Genomic DNA, 24,262 nt, shown 5'->3' on the forward strand with positions numbered 1-24,262 from the left:
TCTTTCGATCATGAAGTCATCGTTGAATATGTGGGAGCTATTATGGATCTCCAGGTCCCTCTATTAGTTATTGATCGGAGAGGGGTCTCGATCATGTCCGCATAGTTCTCGAACCGTAGGGTGACACACTTAAATAGATATGGAATATGGAATGAAGTTCGATTGTTGTTCGGAGTCTCTGATGGGATCCAGGACATAACGAGGAGTTACGGAATGGCCCGTAGAATAAGATTCATATATAGGAAGTCACTTTCCAAGTTTGGAAATGATCCAGTGCATTTATGGAAGGCGCTAGAATGTTCTAGAACCTTCCAGAAGAAATCACCATGGAAGGTGGAGTCCCGGATGGACTCCACCAACCCTAGCCGGCCGACCAAAGGGGAAGGTGGATTCCATGGTGGACTCCACCACCATGGCGGCCATAGGGGAAGGAAAGGGAGGAATCCCACTTCCCCTAGGTTTCACCCATATGGTAAGTTTTGAGTTGGACTCTTATTCAAATCTTGGGAAAACCCTAGGGGGTTCCACCTATATAATGAGGGGAGAGGGAGGGGGCCGGACACCACTTGAGCCGCACCACCCAAGGGCACCCAAGGCCAGCGCCCGAAGTGCCCCCTCTCCCCAAACCCTAGGCACTCCCCTCCTCCCGTTACTCCCGGGTGCTTAGGCGAAGCGCTGCCGAAGATCTCCACCACCACCGCCACCACGCCGTCGTGCTGGCGGGATTCCGAGGAGGACCTACTACATCCGCTGCCCGCTGGAACAGGGAGAAGGACGTCGTCATCAACACTGAATGTGTGACCGAGTGCGGAGGTGCTGCCCGACTATGGCACCGTCAAGATCTTCTACGCGCTTTTGCAAGCGAAAAGTGATCGACTACATCAACCACAAGACCTAATCTCGTTAACGCTTAGCGATCTTCAAGGGTATGATGATCTTCACCTCATTGCTACCATCTACTAGATTAGATCTGGCTTGTTATTCGTTCTTGCGGTAGGAATTTTTTTGTTTTCTATGCTACGAATCCCTACAGTGGTATCAGAGTCGTGTATATGCATAGATTGGTTGCACGAGTAGAACACAATGGTTTTGTGGGCGTTGATGCTTTTGTTGTCTCTTGTTATGTGTACTTTGCATCTTGCGGTATGGTGTGATGAAGCGGCCCGGGCTAACTTTACATGACCGTGTTCATGAGACTTGCTCCATGCTCAACATGCAACTTGTATTGCATAAGTGGCTTTGCGGGTGTCTGTCTCTCTCACCATAGTTAAGATTCAATCTATTATTTCAATTGACAACACTAGTATCAGCGTTGTGGTTCATGTTCGTAGGTAGATTGGATCTTACTCGAAAACCCTAAACCACGTAAAATATGCAAACCAAATTAGAGGCGTCTAACTTGTTTTTGCAGGGTTTGGTGATATGATATGGCCATGATGTGATGATGAATATGTATGAGATGATCATTATTGTATTTTGGCAACCGGCAGGAGCCTTATGGTTGTCTTTATTTTTCATGTGGTAGTATTATTTCAAAGTAGTTGTAATAGTTGCTACATGTGGTGGACAACCATGAAGACGGTGCCATTGACCTTGATGCTACGCCGACGATGATGGAGATCATGCCCGTTGATGATGGAGATCATGTTCATGCTTTGGAGATGAAGATCAAAGGCGTAAAGACTAAAGGGCCATATCATATCACATATGAATTGCAAGTGATGTTAATCCTTTTATGCATCTTATATTGCTTAGATCGCAACGGTAGCATTATAAGATGATCCCTCTAACTAAAAATTAAGATAATAAAGTGTTCGTCCTTAGTTAGCACCGTTTCTAAGACTCGTTGTTTTGAAGCATCACGTGATGATCGGGTGTGATAAACTCAACGTGTGCATACAACGGGTGCAAGCCAGTTCTGCACATGCGGAAACTAGGGTTTGACTTGACGAGCCTAGCATGTACAGACATGGCCTCGGAACACGGAAGACCGAAAGGTTAAGCATGAATCATATAGATGATATGATGAACATGTTGATGTTCTTCATTGAAACTACATCATCTCACGTGATGACCAGACTTGGTGTAGTTGATTTGGTTCGTGTAATCACTAAGACAATTCGAGGGATATTGTTTTGAGTGTGGGAGTTCACCTAGTTAATTTTAAATATGTTGTAGATTATGGCGACCCCTGCCATCAACTTTAATTTGTTCCTAGAGAAAGAAAAGCTGAAAAACAATGGAAGCAACTTTACGGATTGGTTCCGTAACTTGAGGATTGTCCTCACTGCTGGACAACTGCTCTATGTGCTCGAAGCACCGCTGGGTGACCCACATGCAGAAATAGCTACCGATGTAAGTATAGGGTCCCTCACATGCTCGTACTGGGTACTTGATTGGATCGTAGCGAACAAGAGGGGGGGTGAATGGCGCTACGACAAGTTTTAGCCTGTTTCAAGTTTTAGTGCAACGAAAGGTAAAGGTGATAGCTTTAGCGATAGAGATGTTCCTACAATGATTCTAGGACAAGTGCAACAAGGAAAGGAATCAACAAGATAGTAAGAGTAAGGAGCGAGACAACCGGAGGGCGTGGAGACGAGGCGAGGTTTGTTTCCCGCAGTTCCTTCCACAATAGGAAGTACGTCTGCGTTGAGGAGGTGCTAGTCTCACACAAGAGACTAGACGGCCACACCACGAAGGAAGGCCTCACCTTCTTCCTCGAGAGAGCTCCACGAAGGTGCTCCCCCTTCTCCACTAAGGCACCGGTCGAGGCGGTGATTCCTTCACAAGATTGGGGCGAGCTCCACACACAAGGAGGCTCCCAACACCATATGGAGCTAGTACATCACCAAGCTAGCCTCCATAGCTACACTTTCTCCAATGTCCCACCATAGGAACCCTACCACCAAGATCCACTAAGGAGTACCACGAATTGGTGAACTTTCTCTCGGTAGAACGATAGATCGGGGTCTCCTACACCACTCCTCAAAGTATGAGCAAGATTGGTTGGATGGATGGGGAGATCCCCTCAGTTTGAGCTCAGCAACAATGGAGGAGAGAGAGAGGAGAGCTAAAAACGAGCTGGGGAAGAAGGGGCCTTTATATAGGTCCCTCCAAATCCAACCGTTATGTGCTGTTTTTGCCTAAGCGGTACTACCGCTTTTGGGAAGCGGTACTACCGCTCTGAGTTCGAATCCCCACAGAACTTGTCCACGTGGACACAGAGCGGTACTACCGCTCGCGGTACCGATTGAGGTACCGCAATAGGGTCCAGACCTTACTGGACTCAAAGCGGTACCAGAGCGGTACCGAAGCGGCACTACCATAACGAGTTACGGTACTTGAGCGGTACCGTGGGCGGTACTACCGCTAGCAAGCGGTACTACCGCTCATGGTACCGCAAAAGGTACCGCCACTTGTACTGTGAGACAATTTCGTGTGCAACTCTCAGAGCGGTACCTCAGAGCGGTACCAGTAGGGGTAGCGGTACTACCGCTCCTGGTACCTGGTAGTACCACTATGGCTAAAACAGTTTTTTCCTCTTTTCCTCTCCTACCACGTTACCTCGCGACACACACACAAAACCAGAAAGCCTAAGAACTACGCTTCAGTCTTCTGATCATAATGTGTCTAGCGAGGGCACCGTACACCTTGCAAACCTATCAAGGACAATCTTTGTGCACGGTTAGAATTATTCGAGTGTTGTTATCAAACACACAAAACAAGGGATATAGATCTTGCTCTTACAATCTCCCCCTTTTTGGTGTTTGATGACAACACACGAATTTGCAATAACTCATAGGATATTATGATAAGGTATTTGGTTTGCAAGAGTAGACGAAGCTCCCCCTAGATGTGTGCATATTTAGAATATGCATTGGTATACAAATGCACACATCCTAGAGAGAAACTCCCCCTAGATTCTACAAACCAAGCACAAGTGCTAAGAAGAACATATGACAAGATCATATAGCACAAGCACACTATGGAGGCAAGTATAAGTGCATATAGGAGAGTTTGGGGGAAACTTTTCATACCTTTGCCTTGAGAAAAACCCAAACTCATAATAATAAGAGCCTCCATAGGATTGATGTAGCCAATCAAAGGATAAATAGTGAAGACCATTAAGCTACGAACGATTAAGTCTTAATACAAACCGGGGGATCAGGAGATCCACAAATAGAGTAGCAAGCACACATACGAATAAAGTTCCAAATAACTAGGGGAAGATTTGATGCCAAGGCCGAAAGAACCAAAATGAAGCACCAAGCCCTTGGCATCCCCGTGCAAATTCCCATCCTAATAGATCAACTTCTCCCCCTTTGGCATCGAGACACCAAAAAGGGAGAAGGAGCATACTAATGCCCCAAGGGGATCACTCGTCATCATCATCCTCGTCGTCGTCATCTTCATCCTCATCGCCCTCGTCCTCGGCATCTTCCTCCTCTTCATCTTCGCCTTCATCATCGTCGTCTTCATCTTGAGCAAGACCCTTGCCATGAGGTGGTGGAGAGGGACGAACAATGTGCTCGTGGATGGAGTCCTCGGAACTTGACCAAGTAAGCGCTGACTTCCACTCACCGGGAGGAGTGATGTTGTCCTCGGAGCCCTCGGAGACAGGAAGCTGCATATGCCTCATCATCGCCCTTTGGCGTTGGCGGATCTTCTTGTTGTCATGGTGAGCTTGATACATCCTATCTTCAAGGTCCCTCTTGAAGCAAAAGGACTTCTTGAGGCGAGCGGTGAGCTTGGTGAAGAGGCCCTTGGTCTTGACGGAGTTGGGCACGTAGTCGGAGTCATCACTATCGGATTTTTCGTCCTTGTCCTTGGGAGCCCCCTTGCCGTACCTTGGAAGGTCATGGTCCTTGACAAGAGGACTCTTCTCCTTATGGATAGTGATGTTGTGGCGGAATTGCAGAAGAAGATCTTCACGGCCCTCTCGCTCCCACTTGAGACAAATGAGCCTCATGAGGTAGGGTGCATATTGAGGAAGCTTGCGAAGAAACGCACAGTCATGCATCTCATGCCAAATGTAGTCCATGACGTCCAGTTGCCTGCCGCCGCCCCTCATCTCATGAGTGCGCACAAGAAGGTTCACAAGGAACCCGTGCACTTCATGATGGTTGGTGTGCTTGGGGTTGATGGTGCTGCGGTAGATGCGGTTCATGATGTCGTAGACGGGAAGGAGGCCTTTGGTGCTTCCACACAACATCCTCCCTCGAATGTAGAGATCGGCCATTTTCTCCTTGGCCATTGGCGTGGATTGGAGATGAATCCAGAAGGTGTTTGAGTCATCGTCGGGAAGCTCATAACCAATGCATCTAGCAAACTCCTCCCACGTGGCCTCCATCACATGTTCCCTTGTCATCCACTTCAAGGAGCGGAAGCCTCCTTCATCCTCAAGAAACACGACTGTGGCGTAGAATTGGCATATCACCTCCTTGGAGAAGTTGTGAGAGAAGGTCATCAGAGGTGTAAGTCCTTGTTCATCACATATCTCAAGCGCTTCTCCAAAGTACTCGAGGTTGGAGTTGAGCTTGTCCATGGTGATGGAGTATTGGGGGCAACATTTGAACTCCTTGGCCCCATAGACCTCATTGTAGATCCTCTCTTGGTTGACATGATGAAAATAGTGATTGGGGCATTGACGAGCATTTCTTGGTAGCAAGTAAGGATTGGCCCCTCGTACTTCCATGAATTGGTCTTTCTTGATGCCAATCATTGATCTTTGAGGGCCCCTTGCACCAGCTGCTGCATCCCTCTGCCGCTTGGTGGTTCTCGCTGGGATGATCTCCTCTTGCTCGTCTTCATCTCGATGACGACGAGAGGGTGGCTTGAACTTGCCACCACCACGGTGCCTAGATGATCATGTGAACAGCAAAGGTTTGGGAGGGAATAGGGGATAAGTGCACAAGCCACGAATTTTGAGATCAAAGAGGACACTAACAAGCAACATTGGTGAAACTAGTCAAAGCGGTAGTACCGCAATTTCGAACCGGTAGTACCGCTTGGACCGGTAGTACCGCCCGTGAACGAGCGGTACTACCGCTCAAGCTCAACACATCTAGATCGAGATTGAGGACATGGCAAAGTAGTTCATAGTGTCACACATTGTTGCTAGCTAGTATCCCCACACATGTAGAGCTTCCAAGAGGGCTTCTCCACCACAAACCTCCATCAAACCCTAGCCTATGCATCTAGGGAGTTCAACACACCCTAGAGAGAGAGATTAGGGTTCATACCGGAGGACATGGCGGAGAAGAGGGTGGGGAAGCTTCTCCACGGAGGAGATTTGGCCGGCGGCGGCTGGAAGAGGAGATCGGGGCCGGTCTCCTCGAGGTATTGAGCTTGGGGACTCCTTTGGCTTGAGGTGGGCAGGGGTTTGTGGTGATTTGGGGAGAAATCGACCTGCCCGGTACCTTAAGTCAAAAGCGCAAGCGGTAGTACCGCTCGTAAAAGCGGTAGTACCGCTTACCGGTACTTACCCGGTACCTCGGGCGGTAGTACCGCTCTGGGGACAAAATTCAGTTTCGTCAGATTACTGCCCAAAGCGGTAGTACCGGCCTCCAAACTCAAAGACACTCAGATTTTGGTGTAGACTTGTGCTTTTAGACTGAATTGGCTCAAGAGGTAGATATTGGCTTAGGATTAGATGACGGAACTGTTAAGGTACTACCCAACCAAGCTTGCAAGAGTCAAAGCAAGAAAAAGCCAAGCTTGGGTGACACTACAAGAAAAGTTCTGATAGACAACGTCTCAAAATCGTCCGCTAAGGGGTATTTTTCGTCGCCTATGGGCCTAACCCGACGATATGGGTTCTGTTGTCGAAAGTGCGTCAGGCAAAGTCCTACCACGTATTTTTCGGTCCGTCGCGCTTGGGTGCCCTTCCGCCACGGAAAATCGGACCGTTGCAGAAGTGTTTCCGGGAGCCCGTTGACTGCTGACGTCATGCAAACTGCCACGTGGCAGACGCTGTTAACTAGCAGTTAACGGCGTTAACCGCTGAAACCCCGTGGTAGATGGTAGGCCCACACGAGGCCTGCCACGTCTTAAGCGGGCCGGCCCATTAAGTTTAAGGGCCGGGCAGCTGACTTAGTTTGACCGGTCAACTATATAGCTGGGCTGGTCCATTAGTTACGTGGGCCGGGCCTAACCTCTAAGGTTGACTGGTCAAAACATTAACGGGCCGGCCCACTAAGCATGTGGGCCGGGCCGAATGCACTCGTTTGACCGGTCAACAGGCAAAAGGGCCGGCCCACAAAACATGTGGGACCCACTTTCATGTTATCGGGCCGGCCCATTTACCAAGTGGGGTCCACCTTAAAGCAAGTGGGGCCGGCCCAAGAAGTTACTGGGCCAGCCCAATTAGCATGTGGGTCCCACTTTCCTGCTATCGGGCCGGCCCATTTAGTGCGTGGGGTCCACATTAGATCAAATGGGCCGGCCCACCAAGCCAGTGGGCCGGGCCAAAAGCACAGGTGGATCCCACTTTCCTGTTAATGGGCCAGCCCATTTAGTATGTGGGGTCCACCATATAGCAAGTGGGCCGGCCCAACAAGATAGTGGGCAGGGCCAAAAACACAGGTGGGTCCCACTTTCCAGTTAAAGGGCCGACCCATTGAGTATGTGGGGTCCACCATATAGCAAGTGGGCCGGCCCAACACGCTAGTGGGCCGGGCCAAAAACACAGGTGGGTCCCTCTTTCCTCTAAAAGGGCCGGCCCATTTAGTATGTGGGGTCCACCATGCAGCAAGTGGGCCGGCCCAACAAGATAGTGGGCCGGGCCAAAAACGCAGGTGGGTCCCACTTTCCTCTTAAAGGGCCGGCCCATTTAGTATGTGGGGTCCACCATGCAGCAAGTGGGCCGGCCCAGCAAGATAGTGGGCCGGGCCAAAAGCACAGGTGGGTCCCACTTTCCTGTTAAAGGGCCGGCCCACCTTAAAGCAAGTGGGCCGGCCCAATTAGAGTGTGGGGTCCACCGTAAATCAAGTGGGCTAGCCCAATAAGTAAGTGGGCCAGCCCGTTTAGTTGCTGTTTATATGCCGGCATAATAGGCGCTTTAGGATTTTGCGGGCCGGCACATATGTGATTTCGGTTAATTGGGCCGTTTAAGGAATGGGAATTCGTGTTTTAGATACTGAGAATATTTACGCAGCAATGATTTCTGTCGGATAGCCTCACTTACCACAAGCAACAAAGAAAAAATGCGCGAAAGAACTATAAAAACTAACTAAATATTACATCAGCTGCACGGCTTTGAAAAAATATTACAGAACCCAGAGAAATTGAATGGTAATTAAACCTAGCAATACAATGAAGCTATCCGGCAATCTTTTAAGTTGTCCATGCAGCACCTATATCTGAAACAAAGACATTACAAGTTAAGACAACAACAATGGAAAGGCAAAGACACTACAATATTGTTTGCCAAAGAATTTGGAACTCATCATTTCGTTGTAATGCGCACAATAAGCAAACAAAGAGTGCATGCCGCATACCAACAGCCAATATAACAGAGCATGTTAGAATGAAACAGCAGACTTACTACTGTCGAGTCCCATGCAAACCAACATGTTCAGGGAGTACAAAATTGGCATGAACAACATAGTAGCAGTCTATAAATTTTGTAACAACGACTGAGCAAGATGAAGTTATGATGGCTACATCTACAGAGGAGGGAATGTAAACCAAACATAGTAGTAGGCTATAAATTTTGTAACAACGACTGAGCAAGATGAAGTTACGATGGCAAAAGCTAAAGAGGAGGGAATGTGAACCAACATGTGCCAAGTGCAATTACTTCATTTTGGCCGTGAACTAAATAATACTCCTGAACTTATAGTGAAGGGGATGCAAATCAAGATGTTTCAGGATATAAACTTGTAATGAGCAACACATAGAGGATAGTTAATGCTGGAGCTTAGGATGGACCAGATACAGAATATAGTGGGATCACCTGTGAACTTGTATAAGAGGGAATGCAAACCAATATGTTCAAAAGATTCCATATGTGAGCGTCATGCCAAGTCAGAGAAACAAGTCAATAATGCAGCTTTTGAAGAACAAGATGGCACGCAAAATTATTATCTAGTAATATGACAAGTTTATTTGTACTACAGGCTAGATAGCAGAGTGATAGCATGCCAAACTAAGTCCTTACTTTGTTAGCTTACAATGAAGTAGATACAAAACAATGGCATCACCTGTAGTACAGGGAATGCAAGCCAACATGTTCATGGAGTAAAAAATTGGCACAAACAACATAGTAGCAGGCCATAATTTTTGTAACAACGACTGAGCAAGATAAAGTTATGATGGCTAGATCTACAGAGCAGGCAATGTAAACCAAATATAGAAGTTACGATGCCAAAAGCTATAGAGCAGGGAATGCGAACCAACATGTGCAATTACTTAAAATTGGCCATGAACTAAATAATAGCAGGATGTTACTATAATACCTATAATTTTTGTAACAACAACTGAGCAAGATAGAAGTTATGATGGCTACATCTACATAGCAGGGAATGCAAACCAAAATGTTCAATCGCTTAAAGTTAGCAATGAACTAGAAAATAGCAAGGTGTTACGGTCATAGCTAGGAATGAACTAAAAGAGCTTCAGACAAACAAGCATCTGAACCCAGAACATGGCGCTAAAACAAGGGACTTACATTAGGAGAAGCTGTAACACCCCAAATTTCAATAAAAAGAAAGTTAGAGAATTCCAGAAAGCAAAATTTCAAACCAACAAAAACTTTTCTATTTGCATATAGTACCATGCATAGGACTTGTGCATTTGAGTGATATGCCATGATGATTGTTATTACTTGTATTTGATATGCTCTAAAACCCTAATGTGATCATCTTAAGATCACCAACCAAATAAATCAAAGAGGAAGAAATTCCATAAAATGCAAAACCCTAAAAACCCTCACATATGCCCTATGGCATTTTTATAAATTTTGACCCTAGACCTATTTGGTCTTCACCATTAGTTGAGTAATGTTTTTAAACACTTACTACAACTTTTGGAATCAAAGATTCACAATTCAAATGGAATTCAAACACAAATCCAACTCACATATGATAATGGTCAATTTGGACAATTCTAGTCTGATCACCACTTTGAGCCCTTGCCATTCAATTTTCCCAAACCAACTCTTGCTAACTCTTTGCACCATTTCAAAGTCAACATCAAGGTGAACAACTTTGGTGAAGAGCACCATGCCAAAATCATCTTTGATCATGAGCAAGGCTCATCCAAAGTTCCAACTTTCTCACATATGCAACAATCTACACTTAGCCATTATGGCCAACTTTTGAAATCTAATTTTTCCACCACCACCTCAAAACCTCTCTGGTCATTTACAACTTATATCAACACTCACATTTCAAAAACTTTCACCTTTTGAATTATTTCGAATTTGGATATTTTTGAATTTCACAAATTCGGGCACTATTTGCAATAGTTACAAATAGTGAATCTACCTCACCTAAACTACCCTAACCTATCACATTGTGCTCCCTGGTCCCCTTAAACCTTAAGTGGAGTATAGTGAGGCTAAGAGAGAGAGAGAGAGCAAGCTAGGGCATGGCCATGCCGGCCATGTCCCCGAGCTCGTCGACCTCCCTCTTCTCCCCTTGCTCCTCTGCCAGGACCACCTCGCCACCGTGCGCCAGCGCGTCTCCTAGCAAGCCCTAGCACTGCCATGGTCGAAGGAACGGCGACCAGATGCCGGACGACGCGCGCCAGCACACGCCCTGGACGCCGCTCACGTCGCACGCATGCACGCCGCGGACGTCGCAGTACACGCGCCGCGCCACCTCCTTGCTCACGCCCTGGACCCGCTCTCGACAGGTTGAGCTTGCACTCGACACCTGGAAGCTGCCAGACACGGCCAAGACCACGACCCGCGCCCACCGCCGCCGGAGAAGGAGACCCTGCTCCGCCGCGGGCGCCACAGACACGGAAGCAATGCGAGTGATTCCGACGCTCCCCGACCACGCTGTCGCTACCAGTAGCACCGCCTGGACCCGTAGAGCATCGCCATAGCCTCGCCTAGCTCGACCAGCCGCCAGAGACGCCGCGCCCATGTCGACCACCTCACTGCCCCGCAACCCTCATGCGATTCTATAAATAGGGAGTTCCCTGGACCAAACCAACCACACCAGCTCACTCCCCACCTCTCACTGCTTCGCCACCACCACTCAACTCACTCGATCGTCGCCGGAGCAGCTCCAATTTGGAGATCGGAGCCGCCAGTACCTGGTGGACGCCGCCGTCGATTGGAGCCACCCCAGGGCGAGCCACTGCTACCAGTCGACTCGCCGTCGTCCACAACTTCACCGCGCACCTTGCCAACCCTAGCTGGAGCCACGGTGAGCTCTCTGACCCCCTACCTGAGCCGCCGGTGAACTCCCCTCTCGCCGGCGGGACGATGAACCACAGCCGTTTGATCGCGTTCTAATCCAACGCCTCAGACTCGCCCGTACCGCTTCGGCGTTTAACACTCGCTGACAGGCGGGACCCTCTGTCAGGCAGCCCGCGCGGCACTGAACCGTGGCTGGGCTGGCCTTGGGCCGTTTTTAAACCTTTGAGCCCAACTAGCTTTTCCCGCCGGCCCTTTAATTCAAACTGGATTTAATTAATTCAAATAGTTTTGAATACTGCTGCCACTTTGAAATTCAATATAATTAAATTGGCTAAACCAAATTGGATGAACTTTATATGGTTGGAAAGCTAGAGAAATTATCTAGCCAATGCCACTGGTCCCATGGCCAGATTCTTTGTAGATTTAATGTGATAAAAATAACAAGACAGGGACTTTTCCCTATTCAAATAATTCTTAAAAATCAATCAAAATAGATATTAAGTTAATTCCAACTCTAATAGCTCACATTTGACTTACACTAATTGTTTATGCAATAAAATGGTGTGGTCACTTTGTATGATCATGCCATATTTTAATGAATGGATATTATGGCTAGTTTAACTAGTTGATATTGTCCAAAACTATTAAAGTAAATTTTGTGAAGTCTTATACTTCATTTAAACTTGTCTCACATGAATTCATGGGATGTTTGGACCCCTGGTCCCAAACTCTCTTATATGAATTACTTGAGATTTAAATCAAATATAGTGTTATTTAAATAGTATGAGGTGATCTACCTCATTTAAATCATTTTCACAAATGATGATGATGAACATTTGACTTAGGTCAATATGAGTTCATACATGATTGTTTGAGAAATTAAATCTTAAGAAGATTTCAATGAGAGGAAATTATTTCTCAAGAACCCTATGGAAACTATCATTTACATATGAAATACAAAGAAGTGAATTCTATTTAAACAACACAACCCATGCACCTAAGTAGATTATTTTGTGTGCATAGAATAGTTTGTGTGTTTATATGTGATGTATGTAATAGCCATTGAATTAGTGAGTAATTATACTCGTATTCAAATTTAGATGGTAGCACCGGAGAGTACGCCGAAGAAGAAGGTTGCTACCAAGAGGAAGAGGAGGAACAGTTTGAGAACTACCAAGGCAAGCTAATATTCTTGCAAAGTGCAAAGCCCCTTTGGGGCAAGGCACCATGATTCTTATCTTCTCTTATATGAACCCATCCCAAGTTTTTACTTTACAAGTTTACTTGTTTTCTAAATGAGTTACTTTATAGTTAACTTTGGTCAAAGTACAAGTTGGTTACTAGAGTAGTGAGTTAGTCTCTTCCAAGCAAAGCAAGGTAGCACCCCTCATGAATTAGAGCTAGTGCTAATGAATTAAAACTTGACTACTCTAGATGGGAACAATGTGATTTTGAAAGGAATTTGAAACCTTGGAATGATGATGCATTCCATTGAATGATTTTTGAAGGTGAATGTGAACAAGAGAAGATGGTGATTTTTGATAAACAATGATGTTGGTTTGAATGCGATACCTTTCCAATTATTAAGTACCCCCACAATACCTGATTATGGGTAGGGCTTAACTGGAAGTTTATGCGTCTTAGTATGGGTTCCCTCTGAACACACGTCATAGGGGTTACGCTTGAGGCTGCCTCCGTTGTTGAGAAATGATGTGAAATTGAGGTGAATTGTACGGCCAAGCCCTGTGCAGTTCCCAGGTTGACAGTTGGTCTTCACTGGGAGGCCAAGCTCATGGGGAGAGGTGCTCATACTAGGATTTGTAAGTGAAAGGTTATGGTTGATGATCCGCGTGCGTGTTACGATGATTCGGGTAATCCCGACGGATGAAATCAAATGTTGTGGCACAAGTGTGCAACCTCTCTGAGTGTAAACCTATTCGAATAGCCGCGTCCACGGTTACGGACGGTTGGAAAGGCCATACAGTTTCCGATGTCATATCTTTGAAAATGATGTTGAAAAGGATGATGGTGAATTGACTTGTGGTGAATTGAATTGAAATCACCACTTGAATGGTGGGAATGACACTAATGTTCCCACTTGAGTTAGTTAGCGCTTGAATAAGCTTTTCTCAAACTTTGTGAACTAAAACTAGCTTTATGCAAATAAACTAGAGCTTAGCCAACCATACTAGAAATGTCTAGCACTTACATTAGTATTAGTTTGCGAGTACTCAACGTACTCACGGCTTTGTCCCTGGCTATTCAAATGGCCAGAGTATGAAGATGACCAAGGAGATGACCAGCAGGACGCCTACGACAACTAAGCGCCTTCCGACGTCAAGCGTTGGCCTGTGGACTAGAGAGTCCTTGTATCTTACGCTTCCGCTATGTTGAACTATGAACTTGTGTTTGTTCGTTGATCAATAGATCAACTATTCGTGTATTATGGATCATGTGATTCCAAATTTGTAAGACTTATGGTTTGTAATGAATGATGACTGTGATACTTAACTATTATGCCTCGCAACAACAATATTCCTGGGATTGCGATGTATGACATAATAGGCATTCGGACTTAAAAATCCGGGTGTTGACAAGTTGGTATCAGAGCCATTGTTTGACCTTAGAAGACCTTAGTTAGAATGGGCGTTCTGAAAACCTTAACTTTGAAATCAAATGAAAGAAACTATTTGTGAAAATTTACTACACTCTTGTCTTTGAGACTTTGCCAAAATTTGATGAATCATGTTCTATCTTATTTGAATCAACTTAAAATTTTGCCACACTTTGCACTCTCTAACTTACTCATCCAATTCTCTTTCAGATGGAGCCGAATGAACCCATCAACACCAAGTTTTACCAGCTTGGTAACGGAGGAAGCTTGATCTTCGAGCACGACCTCAACGCCGTCTCTGACTTCCTTGGGCGCCCACACCCCGAGTTTCACGGGGTTCAGCTGGACGACACGCCCGGAGGAGAGTTGCAGTGGGTGATCACTGCCGACTTGAGGGGCAAGATGGAGCCTCCCACTTCGGAGAGGATTCTCTTCTCCTTCCGCGAGAGCAACTGGCTCGACGGACTCGCACGTGGCCTACAGGAGGCACTTGCGCGCCTCTGTGGACAGAACGTGGTGCGCATCCTCGCCTCTCGCTACGCCCACCTTGTGAGGCGTGATGCCGCGGGAGTGCCCATGGAGCTGCAGCCGCACCCGGAGTTGAGGCACCATTCTGAGCACCTGGACTTCATGCTCTACCAGACTCAGAGGGACCTCGACGCCACTCGCGCTTACGCGAACCAGACCCATGCTCACATCACCGAGCAAGGTGAGGCGATCAAGCTACTCAACAACGACCGCAAGAGCCTTCGCCAGCAGCGTGCCAAGAAGGACGCTACGATTCGTCGCCTTCGCGCCCGGATCGCGTCACTTGAGGCCACTGTCAAGGCCCAGGAGGATCAGATTCGTCAGCTGGAGGATGACGATGGAGGCATCGACATTCAGGGAGGAGACGCCTTCCTGAGCGACGACAACGACTTTGAGGAGGACGAGAACACCGAGGAGGAGGACTACGAGTTCCTGGAGGCAGGACCCGACGACTACGTCCCGATCGATGTCGATGATGAGGAGTAGTTGCACTAGTTCCACTTATAGTAGGTGTGAGTGGTATCCCGTCCTTTGTATCGTAGCATGAGAATGGTTCTTAAAACCATTGAAGTATGTGTGTAGTTTGTACTATGTGTTGCATGAATGAATGAATGTTATGTTTGTCATGAAAAGATTACAAGTTTTCAAATTGTTTTCAAACTTAACCAAAATGAACCATAGAATGTTCCCTCTTATCTCATAATCTTCTACATCTTCAGATGGCCCCTCCAAATCGCACCAACGACGCGATGCTGCAACTGCTGCAAACCATGCTTGCAGACCGGGAAACCAAAAGAGCCGAACGCCAAGCTAACCTCATCGCCTTGCAGAACATCGCCAACCAAGGCCATGGAAATCATGACCACCCCGGATCCAAGCTCAAGAACTTCCAAAACAACAACCCTCCGGTGTTTAGCAAGACCGAGGAACCCCTCGATGCCGACGATTGGCTCCAGACCATGGAGAACAATCTGGAGGTAGCCGGAGTAGAAGCCAACGAGAAAGTCTTGTTCGCCACTCACTATCTCGCTGGACCAGCCCGCGCTTGGTGGACAAGCACCCGTGCCATGAACGGAGGTCAATTCATGACTTGGGAGGATTTCAAACTCAAGTTCAGCAAGTACCATGTACCCCCGGGTCTTATCAAGAAGATGAGGGATGAATTCCGTGAGCTGAAACAAGGTCGCATGACGGTGGTTGAATACCGCGACAAGTTTCTCACCTTGTCGAGGTATGCCCCTGATGAGACCGACACCGTTGAGAAGAGGAAGGAGAGATTCCTGAACGGACTGCATGATGAGATGCAGACTGTCCTCGTCAACATCCCCTTCGCCGACCTCGAAGCCCTTGTTGACTCCGCCATCCAGATGGAGGGCAAGTTAAACCAAGCTAATGAGAACCGCAAGCGCCGCATGGCCAATCAGAGTGGATCAAGCCACCCCCAGAAGTTTCGCCCTAGCTCAAGTGGAGGTTTCCCTCCGAGAAACAACAAGCCACAGATGCAGAACTCTCGCCCCGGTTATCAGAACCGGAGTGGAGGAAACTCCAAGCCAGGAGGCTACAACAACAACAACAACTACAACCGCGTTCCACCCCGAGCCCCTAACAACAACAACACCAACACCAACACCGCCCCCAGAACCGGAAGCAATGCCGTGCCCGTTGCGAACAAGCAGGACAAGACCGCTATCACTTGTTATGAGTGTGGTGTAGTGGGGCACTACTCCAACGAGTGTCCCAAGCGTCTTGCCAAGCTCGCCGACAACACCGCTGCACCTGCTCAGCAGCAACGCCGTGTCTCCACCGGCAAGAAGTTCGCCCCCAACAATCCCAACAACCGCAACGGCCGCCTCTACCACATGAACGCTGAAGAAGCCCAGGAAGCACCAGATGTTGTACTGGGTATGTTTTCTGTCAACCACATCCCTGCCAGAGTGTTGTTTGATTCCGGAGCATCTCATTCTTTTGTCACCGAAGACTTTGCATCAACAAGTAAAATTCAACCTCTCAGTTTGAAACATGTTATGATAGTTCAAATCCCGGATCAACCACCAAAGCCAGAAAATTTTGCAAAAATGTGCCAATCAAAATCCATGATGTAGATTTCTTTGCAAATCTAATCATACTTGGAACCAAAGGTTTGGAAGTTTTCCTAGGAATGGACTGGATGTCCAAGCACAATGGATTGATAGACTGTGCCAAGAAAGCCATAACCATGACTAGCAGCACCGGTATCGTAGTTGAGCACGTCTCTGAAAAACTACCCAGAAAATTCACCTGCAACCAAAGTGTATCCAAGCCAACTCTGGATCAAATCAGGGTCGTTTGTCGCTACCCTGATGTGTTTCTGGATGATCTACCCGGTATGCCCCCGGATCGGGATATCGAGTTTATCATCGAGTTAATCCCCGGAACTGGACCCATAGCCCAGCGAGCCTACAGCATGAACGCAACCGAGCTCGTGGAACTGAAGAAGCAAATAGATGACATGTTAGCCAAAGGTTTGATTAGACCGAGTGCATCCCCCTGGAGATCCCCCGTCTTGTTTGTCGACAAGAAAGATGGTGCAAATCGTTTATGCACGGACTATCGTAAGCTTAACGATGTCACCATCAAAAACAAATACCCCCTACCCAAGATTGAAGACTTGTTTGACCAACTCACCGGATCCCGAGTTTTCTCCAAGATAGATCTTAGAACTGGATACCACCAACTGAAGATCCGAGCAACCGTCATTCCAAAAACTGCCTTTACCACCAGATATGGGTTGTATGAGTACAAAGTCATGTCGTTTGGACTGACCAATGCCCCCGCTTATTTCATGAATCTCATGAATAAGATCTTCATGAACTTTTTGGACAAGTTTGTCGTTGTATTCATCGACGACATTCTCGTCTACTCCAAGTCCGAAGAGGAACATGAACAGCATTTGGAGATTGTCCTAGAAACCCTTAGACAGCACAAGTTGTATGCCAAGTTTAGCAAGTGCGAGTTTTGGCTGGAAGAAGTTGGATTCCTGGGACACATCTTGTCTGCAGGAGGAATTGCCGTAGATCCCGCCAAAATCAAAACTGTTATGGAATGGCAAGCCCCAACCACACAAACCGAGGTCCGCGCTTTTCTTGGATTAGCCGGATACTACCGCAGATTTGTAGAAGGTTTTTTGAGCATCGCTCGACCAATGACCCAACTGCTGAAAAAGGACAGAAAGTTTGAGTGGACCGACAAATGCGAAGAGAGCTTTCAACAGCTCAAGAGTAGACTGACAACAGCCCCAATCCTGATCATGCCAGATATCGCAAAGCCCTTTGACGTATATTGCGACGCCTCCAAGACTGGACTTGGATGCGTGCTTATGCAAGAAGGCAAGGTTGTGTCCTACCTTTCAAGACAACTCAAGCAACATGAACAGAACTACCCAACCCACGACCTCGAGCTTGCAGCCGTGGTCTTAGCCTTGAAAGTTTGGCGTCATTACCTTATGGGTAATCGATGCGAGATCTACTCCGACCACAAAAGCCTCAAATACATATTCACCCAGAAAGAGTTGAACATGAGACAACGCCGATGGATCGAACTGATCAAGGATTACGACATGGAGATTCACTACCACCCCGGCAAGGCCAATGTGGTAGCGGATGCTTTGAGTCGACTGCCGTGCCAGTTGAACTCCATGCTCGCAACCGAACAGCCCAGCTTGCATCAAGAGTTTGAACAGTTCAGACTTGAACTTGTTAGTGAAGGATTCCTAGCCAGCATAGAACTGCAACCCACCTTGGTTGGTCAGATCAAGGAAGCCCAGAAGGACAACGCTAGCATTGACGGAATCAAGAAACAGATAGCCGCAGGAAAAGCCTCCGGATTCACCGTAGACGAAGCCGGAGTTCTTTGGTACAAAGAACGTCTCTGCGTACCATCGGACTCTGACTTGAAACAAGTCATCCTGCAAGAAGCCCATGGCACCCTTTATTCAATCCACCCCGGAGGTACCAAGATGTACCAAGACTTGAAAGAACAATTTTGGTGGCACGGAATGAAGAGAGAGATCGGTAGCTATATCGCTAAGTGTGACATCTGTCAGAGAGTCAAGGCAGAACATCAACGACCCACCGGACTGTTACAACCCCTCCAGATTCCGGAATGGAAATGGGACTCCGTAGGAATGGACTTTATCACCGGACTGCCCAAATCCAGCAAAGGCAATGATTCAATATGGGTAGTTGTCGATAGATTGACCAAAGTCGCCCATTTCATCGCCGTCAAAACCACCTATCAAGGCCCAAAGTTAGCTGAACTTTACATCTCCAGAATAGTCGCTCTGCACGGAACCCCCAAATCGATAGTGTCAGATAGAGGATCACAGTTCACCTCAAGGTTCTGGCAGAAAGTGCATGAAGGACTAGGCACTCGCCTAAATTTCAGCACCGCCTATCACCCTCAGACCGACGGACAGACTGAGAGAGTAAACCAGATACTGGAAGACATGCTTAGAGCATGCGTACTGGAATACGGATCCAAGTGGGAAGACTGCCTACCTTACGCAGAATTCTCCTACAACAATAGCTATCAAGCCAGCCTACAGATGGCCCCTTTTGAAGCCTTGTACGGAAGGAAGTGCCGTACCCCCCTGAACTGGTCGGAAGTCGGAGAGAGCCAAGTTTTCGGCCCAGATGTTCTTCGTGAAGCCAAAGAGAAAGTCCACAAGATCCGTGAGTACCTCAAGACGGCGCAATCCAGACAGAAGAGCTACGCCGACAAGAGACGTCGGGAGATGACCTTTGAGATCAGAGACTTCGTCTATCTCAAGGTATCCCCCTTGAAAGGAATGCAAAGGTTCCAACTGAAAGGAAAGCTTGCACCCTGCTATGTCGGACCTTTCAAAGTCCTCAGCCGCCGAGGTGAAGTATCTTATCAACTGGAGTTGCCTGAAGAAATGTCGGCTGTGCACGACGTGTTTCACATCTCACTTCTCCGGAAATGCCTTGAAGTCCCGGAGAAGACCGAAGTGTTCAAGAACATCGATCACCGATCGGTGGATATCAACAAGGATCTGACTTACCGCGAAGTCCCGATTCGCATCCTGGAAGAAGCTTACCGAACCACCTGCACCCGAAGCATCAAGTTTCTGAAGATACAATGGAGCAATCATACCGAGGATGAAGCCACATGAGAACGCGAAGACTTCATGAAGAAGGAGTACCCAGATCTCTTTAGTACCTAACTTTCTTTTCGATCTCGGGACGAGATCTTTTGTAAGGGGGAAGGGTTTGTAACACCCCAAATTTCAATAAAAAGAAAGTTAGAGAATTCCAGAAAGCAAAATTTCAAACCAACAAAAACTTTTCTATTTGCATATAGTACCATGCATAGGACTTGTGCATTTGAGTGATATGCCATGATGATTGTTATTACTTGTATTTGATATGCTCTAAAACCCTAATGTGATCATCTTAAGATCACCAACCAAATAAATCAAAGAGGAAGAAATTCCATAAAATGCAAAACCCTAAAAACCCTCACATATGCCCTATGGCATTTTTATAAATTTTGACCCTAGACCTATTTGGTCTTCACCATTAGTTGAGTAATGTTTTTAAACACTTACTACAACTTTTGGAATCAAAGATTCACAATTCAAATGGAATTCAAACACAAATCCAACTCACATATGATAATGGTCAATTTGGACAATTCTAGTCTGATCACCACTTTGAGCCCTTGCCATTCAATTTTCCCAAACCAACTCTTGCTAACTCTTTGCACCATTTCAAAGTCAACATCAAGGTGAACAACTTTGGTGAAGAGCACCATGCCAAAATCATCTTTGATCATGAGCAAGGCTCATCCAAAGTTCCAACTTTCTCACATATGCAACAATCTACACTTAGCCATTATGGCCAACTTTTGAAATCTAATTTTTCCACCACCACCTCAAAACCTCTCTGGTCATTTACAACTTATATCAACACTCACATTTCAAAAACTTTCACCTTTTGAATTATTTCGAATTTGGATATTTTTGAATTTCACAAATTCGGGCACTATTTGCAATAGTTACAAATAGTGAATCTACCTCACCTAAACTACCCTAACCTATCACATTGTGCTCCCTGGTCCCCTTAAACCTTAAGTGGAGCATAGTGAGGCTAAGAGAGAGAGAGAGCAAGCTAGGGCATGGCCATGCCGGCCATGTCCCCGAGCTCGTCGACCTCCCTCTTCTCCCCTTGCTCCTCTGCCAGGACCACCTCGCCACCGTGCGCCAGCGCGTCTCCTAGCAAGCCCTAGCACCGCCATGGTCGAAGGAACGGTGACCGGACGCCGGACGACGCGCGCCAGCACACGCCCTGGACGCCGCTCACGTCGCACGCATGCACGCCGCGGACGTCGCAGTACACGCACCGCGCCACCTCCTCGCTCACGCCCTGGACCCGCTCTCGACAGGTTGAGCTTGCACTCGACACCTGGAAGCCGCCAGACACGGCCAAGACCACGACCCGCGCCCACCGCCGCCGGAGAAGGAGACCCTGCTCCGCCGCGGGCGCCACAGACACGGAAGCAATGCGAGCGATTCCGACGCTCCCCGACCACGCTGTCGCTACCAGTAGCACCGCCTGGACCCGTAGAGCATCGCCATAGCCTCGCCTAGCTCGACCAGCCGCCGGAGACGCCGCGCCCATGTCGACCACCTCACTGCCCCGCAACCCTCATGCGATTCTATAAATAGGGAGTTCCCTGGACCAAACCAACCACACCAGCTCACTCCCCACCTCTCACTGCTTCGCCACCACCACTCAACTCACTCGATCGTCGCCGGAGCAGCTCCAATTTGGAGATCGGAGCCGCCAGTACCTGGTGGACGCCGCCGTCGATTGGAGCCACCCCAGGGCGAGCCACTGCTACCAGTCGACTCGCCGTCGTCCACAACTTCACCGCGCACCTTGCCAACCCTAGCTGGAGCCACGGTGAGCTCTCCGACCCCCTACCTGAGCCGCCGGTGAACTCCCCTCTCGCCGGCGGGACGATGAACCACAGCCGTTTGATCGCGTTCTAATCCAACGCCTCAGACTCGCCCGTACCGCTTCGGCGTTTAACACTCGCTGACAGGCGGGACCCTCTGTCAGGCAGCCCGCGCGGCACTGAACCGTGGCTGGGCTGGCCTTGGGCCGTTTTTAAACCTTTGAGCCCAACTAGCTTTTCCCGCCGGCCCTTTAATTCAAACTGGATTTAATTAATTCAAATAGTTTTGAATACTGCTGCCACTTTGAAATTCAATAGAATTAAATTGGCTAAACCAAATTGGATGAACTTTATATGGTTGGAAAGCTAGAGAAATTATCTAGCCAATGCCACTGGTCCCATGGCCAGATTCTTTGTAGATTTAATGTGATAAAAATAACAAGACAGGGACTTTTCCCTATTCAAATAATTCTTAAAAATCAATCAAAATAGATATTAAGTTAATTCCAACTCTAATAGCTCACATTTGACTTACACTAATTATTTATGCAATAAAATGGTGTGGTCACTTTGTATGATCATGCCATATTTTAATGAATGGATATTATGGCTAGTTTAACTAGTTGATATTGTCCAAAACTATTAAAGTAAATTTTGTGAAGTCTTATACTTCATTTAAACTTGTCTCACATGAATTCATGGGATGTTTGGACCCCTGGTCCCAAACTCTCTTATATGAATTACTTGAGATTTAAATCAAATATAGTGTTATTTAAATAGTATGAGGTGATCTACCTCATTTAAATCATTTTCACAAATGATGATGATGAACATTTGACTTAGGTCAATATGAGTTCATACATGATTGTTTGAGAAATTAAATCTTAAGAAGATTTCAATGAGAGGAAATTATTTCTCAAGAACCCTATGGAAACTATCATTTACATATGAAATACAAAGAAGTGAATTCTATTTAAACAACACAACCCATGCACCTAAGTAGATTATTTTGTGTGCATAGAATAGTTTGTGTGTTTATATGTGATGTATGGAATAGCCATTGAATTAGTGAGTAATTATACTCGTATTCAAATTTAGACGGTAGCACCGGAGAGTACGCCGAAGAAGAAGGTTGCTACCAAGAGGAAGAGGAGGAACAGTTTGAGAACTACCAAGGCAAGCTAATATTCTTGCAAAGTGCAAAGCCCCTTTGGGGCAAGGCACCATGATTCTTATCTTCTCTTATATGAACCCATCCCAAGTTTTTACTTTACAAGTTTACTTGTTTTCTAAATGAGTTACTTTATAGTTAACTTTGGTCAAAGTACAAGTTGGTTACTAGAGTAGTGAGTTAGTCTCTTCCAAGCAAAGCAAGGTAGCACCCCTCATGAATTAGAGCTAGTGCTAATGAATTAAAACTTGACTACTCTAGATGGGAACAATGTGATTTTGAAAGGAATTTGAAACCCTGGAATGATGATGCATTCCATTGAATGATTTTTGAAGGTGAATGTGAACAAGAGAAGATGGTGATTTTTGATAAACAATGATGTTGGTTTGAATGCGATACCTTTCCAATTATTAAGTACCCCCACAATACCTGATTATGGGTAGGGCTTAACTGGAAGTTTATGCGTCTTAGTATGGGTTCCCTCTAAACACACGTCATAGGGGTTACGCTTGAGGTTGCCTCCGTTGTTGAGAAATGATGTGAAATTGAGGTGAATTGTACGGCCAAGCTCTGTGCAGTTCCCAGGTTGACAGTTGGTCTTCACTGGGAGGCCAAGCTCATGGGGAGAGGTGCTCATACTATGATTTGTAAGTGAAAGGTTATGGTTGATGATCCGCGTACTGTGTTACGATGATTCGGGGTAATCCCGACGGATGAAATCAAATGTTGTGGCACAAGTGTGCAACCTCTGCAGAGTGTAAACCTATTCGAATAGCCGCGTCCATGGTTACGGACGGTTGGAAAGGCCATACAGTTTCCGATGTCATATCTTTGAAAATGATGTTGAAAAGGATGATGGTGAATTGACTTGTGGTGAATTGAATTGAAATCACCACTTGAATGGTGGGAATGACACTAATGTTCCCACTTGAGTTAGTTAGCGCTTGAATAAGCTTTTCTCAAACTTTGTGAACTAAAACTAGCTTTATGCAAATAAACTAGAGCTTAGCCAACCATACTAGAAATGTCTAGCACTTACATTAGTATTAGTTTGCGAGTACTCAACGTACTCACGGCTTTGTCCCTGGCTATTCAAATGGCCAGAGTATGAAGATGACCAAGGAGATGACCAGCAGGACGCCTACGACAACTAAGCGCCTTCCGACGTCAAGCGTTGGCCTGTGGACTAGAGAGTCCTTGTATCTTACACTTCCGCTATGTTGAACTATGAACTTGTGTTTGTTCGTTGATCAATAGATCAACTATTCGTGTAATATGGATCATGTGATTCCAAATTTGTAAGACTTATGGTTTGTAATGAATGATGACTATGATACTTAACTATTATGCCTCGCAACAACAATATTCCTGGGATTGCGATGTATGACATAATAGGCATTCGGACTTAAAAATCCGGGTGTTGACAGAAGCACTCTGTGGGAGTCACAGCAGATCTTCCTGGGGTTGATAGATCCGGTGATGAAGTACGCAACATGTGCTACTTGGGGTTGGAGAGACGGCCATTACACTTCATGATTACTCATCTCATCTGCAAAAACATAACGGCGCGTCGTTAGCACAAACAGGTTCCCCCAAGATTAAACAAGAACTTGCAGGCAAG

This window comes from Lolium perenne, chromosome 4, assembly GCF_019359855.2.
Source record: "Lolium perenne isolate Kyuss_39 chromosome 4, Kyuss_2.0, whole genome shotgun sequence".
Lineage (NCBI taxonomy): Eukaryota > Viridiplantae > Streptophyta > Magnoliopsida > Poales > Poaceae > Lolium > Lolium perenne.